Genomic DNA, 4327 nt, shown 5'->3' with positions numbered 1-4327 from the left:
GGGGAGGGGAGGGAGGAGGGGAGGGGAGGGAGGGAGGGGAGGGGAGGGATTCTCAAGATGAAAGAAAATTGGGATCACACCCAGAAAACGCTTGAGGAGTTTTTGTTTTGCTTCCAGGCCATGATTGTTAACAGTGTCTGAATTTAAGTGGTTTTGGAGCTTTTCCTTTTCCCTGTCCTCCATGTTACCTGTTTTTGCCGGGCTGAATCCCATCCTGAGATTTGGACAGGTCGAATTCTCTTGGTGTTTTTTTGTGTTCTTTTTATATAGAGAAATGAATTAAAGGTGTTTTAAACGATTAAAAAATTGCCATCTTGAAAACATTTCTTTTATATTTTGTGTTGAAAAATTTGTGGTGGGAAAAGGAATTAGAGGAGAGACTTTGGTCCAAACTGGGGTTTTGGCCTTTCTTTCCTGGGGTCACTGGTGGGTGTCCTGTTCCAGAGTGAGACTGAAGGAATTCTAAAGATTCCTAGGGTGAAATTAGAGGCAAACAAGTTTGATATTACAGCTGTGAATGGTTTATTGTTAAAAGCAAGGAAATGGCCCTAACAGGGGGATGAAGATGCAAACAGAAGAGTGAGAGAGAGAGAGACAGAGGAAGCAACAGAGAGCCAGACCAAGAGAGGCAGAGAGAGAGAGAGAGCCAGAGCCAGAACCAGAGCCAGAGACAGTGTCACCACTATGGTGTTGTTGGCGCACCATCGGTGTTTGCTCGGCACATGCGGTGAGGGCACTGCCAGCCAAGTCAGTCGGTGTGGGGCACAACTCCAGCAGTCTGTGAGCAGCAGGGCTCCGTGGAGATGGACAGCGAAACGCTCAGTAAGTAACGCCATGGTCAGGCTGGAGGCGCAGCAGGGCCAGGAAAGGTGGCAGGGAGCAAGGGCTGTGGGCAGGATTGGGAAAGCAGCAGCTGTGAGGCACGGATTGACTCCACAGCTCAGATAGTTATGAAGTAGGTATGTGTTTATTCCAGCTGGGGTGCATGGAGAGTAACCCCTCCAAAGGTATGCGCGTGTCACTAGCACTTCACTTGGTTTATATTAGATTACAGGTTGCATATGCATAAAGTTACACACTGCTCCTATATATATTCATTACCTATCCCCGATTAGTATTATAATGAGGTCAAAGTTCATTTAAATACGTTTGCGCAAGCGCAGTGTCACAGATTAATTATGGGCGAGGGTCCCAAAGATAAATGAGGGGCGAAGTTAGTATTCTTCCTCAGGATGAACTGTTCACCCTGTTCCCTTGTGCATGCTCCCTTGGTTCTTGGTCCAAATCCAAGCCTTAGAGCTAACTTGAACCAGTTCTGGGGTCTGACAGCAGGATGCTCAGTCACACTCAATAATTTTTATCAATGTCCCACTTTTTTTTTTTTGCATCCTCCCCTTCTGCTTGGCAAGTGCAAAAACCATTAAGCAAGCGATATATTGTTTTAGCAAGTAGCCTCTAGTAAATCATTACCCAACCTCTGGCCTCCTAAATTAGTTCCAAAAGATTATTATTCAGCTTCTAGCCCCCCTAAATTAATAACTTCTAGCCCCCCTAAATCAGCTGCAGGCAGGATTGGGAATTTTTATTCAAAATTTTATCAGGTCCTCACAGCACCATGTGGCTCAGCACTGTTCCTGTAGCTGTAACAGTGAAGATAGGAAAAGAGAAGAAAAGGTAAGAACATCTGAACAATTGGAATTTCAGTCAGTTGATTTGCTGACAGGGACACAATTTTCACTTATTTTACATCATCTAGAAGTTATCACCACAGGACCCATTTTCCCAACAACAGGCTGAATTAACTGAATGTCTTGGTTTGAAAGACAGGTGTCTGCTAAGGAAGGAAGGAAGGCTGGAACCTCCCTTAGAATAGAGAATATGACCCCACTTCCCTCTGAATTATTATGACTTTGAAATCAAGGGCTTTCAGGCAAAGATATGGGAAAAGGAATAACAGTTCTTTACTGATATTTTTACAAGGCAAACAAGCAACAACAACACTAGCAACACCACACAAAACTAGAAACTCAGTGGCAGCTCGCTCTGGGCTGCCAGACACCCTTTCCATTGGTGCAATTACAATCACAGCCAGCAGGGGCGCTGTTGGGCTCCTGGTCAGGCAGGGCAGGTGCGATGATTCCCGCGCAGCTGCAGGGGGCGCTGTGGCGCGAAGTCTGCTCCCTCTGTCTCGCGGCCAATGAGACACTGCTGGGACCCACAGAGGGGTGATATGTTTCTTCTTAATCTCTGTCGCTCTTCCCGTCCCCTCCCCCCTTTTCTATTTCTTTCTCTTTCTTTTACCGTTAAATAAAATATGTCAATTTTTGGGTATCAACATCTAACCTTGTTTGGTTTTAATCATGTTTTGTGGAATATTTGAAACCTCTGGATTATATCAGCTTTCTTCATGAAGAAATAGTTCTCTCTGTCCTTCTGGGCTTAGAACAAATCATAACACTGGTTGTTGACAAAAGAAAAGAAATGGCCATAACAGGGGGATGAAAATGCAGAGAAAAGAGTGAGAGACAGAGACAGACAAAGCGATAGAGACAGACAGACAGAGACAGAGACAGTGTTACTGCTGTGGCGTTGCTATGGTGTTCATGGCACACCATCGATGTTTGGGTGGGTGAGCACTGTGTTGCTGGGTGAACAGGAGGCTGCAGAGGGTGCAGGCAAGATCTGGACAATAGAAGCTGCAGGCAAGAACATGATAGCACAGGCTGCAGGCAGGATGGGGACAGGCAGGGCTGAGGGCAGGATGGGGACAGCAGAGGCTGAAGGTTGGATCAGGACAGCAGAGGCTGAGGGCAGGATTGGTACAACAGGTTGGAGGTTAGGATTTTTTCTTCTGTTTTCTTTTACAGAATTTTTTCCCATCTGTTGCTAAGAGCCAATAACAGTTGGTACTTAAGAGAGACAAAAAATGTACCCATGAGGGGAGGGGGAGGTGTGCACCTGGCTGCACTTCTCTCATCTGAGGGCTTTTCTCTCACAGGGGCAGAGATATCATGGACGGGCAGGTATATCACGATACTTGGGCCGGGGAAGGGGCTGAGCACAGCTCCTAGCTCTTCACTTGCTCTCTGTGCATCAGAAGGGACAGTCGAGCTGCTGCTTCCTGCGGGAGAGTTCACTGCCATCACCAGAGCCCAACCCTGTACTGCTCCCTCCTTTGCTCATAGGAGCAGCCATTGAACTGGGACCTTATTAACACCCAGTTTGACTGAGAAGGATCTTCACCATCCACTTGGGTGCCTCAGGGGAAAACCTGGGACCCTGACCCCCTTCATGCTCCCAGAATGCGCGTCATGCTGGCTGCATTCGGCAGCTGCTACAGAGGAGCCCGGCTGACACTGCCTTGCTCTACTGCTTTTTGGGAGCTGCCTTGGGCTTTTTCTGTTACTCTGTAACCCCGCACCCCTCATGCAGGCTGGGGCACACTGTGGTGTTCCTGCTGTCTCTTGCTTCTACCCCGGTTTAGCCAGCCCTGCCGTTCCAGCTTGCTGCTCTGAGGTTTCTGCTACAGCCCATCCTGCCATCCAGCCCAGCCGCCATTACCACAAGAGGGAGACTCGACTGAGCTCGCACCACAGCGCCCCCTGCAGCCACGGGGGAATCATCACACCTGCCCTGCCCGGCCAGGAGCCAACAGCGCCCCTGCTGGCTGTGACTGTAACTGCACCAAAGGGAAGGTTGTGTGACAGCCCAGAGAAGGCTGTTCCTGGGTTTCTGTCCAGAGCCCTGTTTGAATCTTTTAGAAACATTTTGGGCTTGACTCTTTGTGCCTGGTCTGGAGTGGGCTCGGGAACACTGGTATAATGTGTCTCTGATTGCGTCATTGCGTTGCGGGTAAAAGCGAAATCTAGACCGGGAAAGGGCCAAGCTGCCATCAGTGCTGTTTCAGGGGCTGCATTAGCCACCGCTGTGGAACAAAGGCAAATGGCACACACCATTGCCAGGAGATAGAGGCAACTGAGTCCTTGCAGGGGCTGGTGCAATCCCTTCAGGTTCAGATTGAGGGCCTGGAAAGGAGGTAAGAGGATGAAAGAATGCAGAATGGTTAACTTGCAGAACCATTTAAGAGAGGAATTAGTCAGGCATGCTCAGATGATCTAGGAACCCAAGCCGGTGGCCTCTGGTTATCCCCAGAGAGAAATAACAGAGGTACAGGCTGGAGTGAACGCTACGCTGTGTGTGTCCCTTGGTAAAAATGGAGTTTGTGCATGAAAAGAGAGAAGCCATGGGGCAGCCACCTTGCAAACTGACAGTGAACAACAGCTGATTGCCCAGGTTGGAGAATCAGTGGCTGTGTGGAGCAATTTTA

At 48.6% G+C, this 4327-nt stretch overlaps 1 protein-coding gene across 1 annotated transcript in view; it reads right to left on the bottom strand.

Moving 5' to 3' along the window:
* Nucleotides 1-4327, bottom strand: part of LOC146422970 (butyrophilin subfamily 1 member A1-like) — a 73501-nt gene that overhangs the window by 56051 nt on the left and 13123 nt on the right. The gene's annotated exons all lie outside the window — the stretch shown is intronic.

This window comes from Lichenostomus cassidix, unplaced genomic scaffold (assembly GCF_008360975.1).
Source record: "Lichenostomus cassidix isolate B80296 unplaced genomic scaffold, HeHo_3.0 HiC_scaffold_38, whole genome shotgun sequence".
In the NCBI taxonomy this organism is placed as follows: Eukaryota; Metazoa; Chordata; class Aves; order Passeriformes; family Meliphagidae; genus Lichenostomus; species Lichenostomus cassidix.
This window is presented reverse-complemented; position numbering and strand designations above follow the sequence as displayed.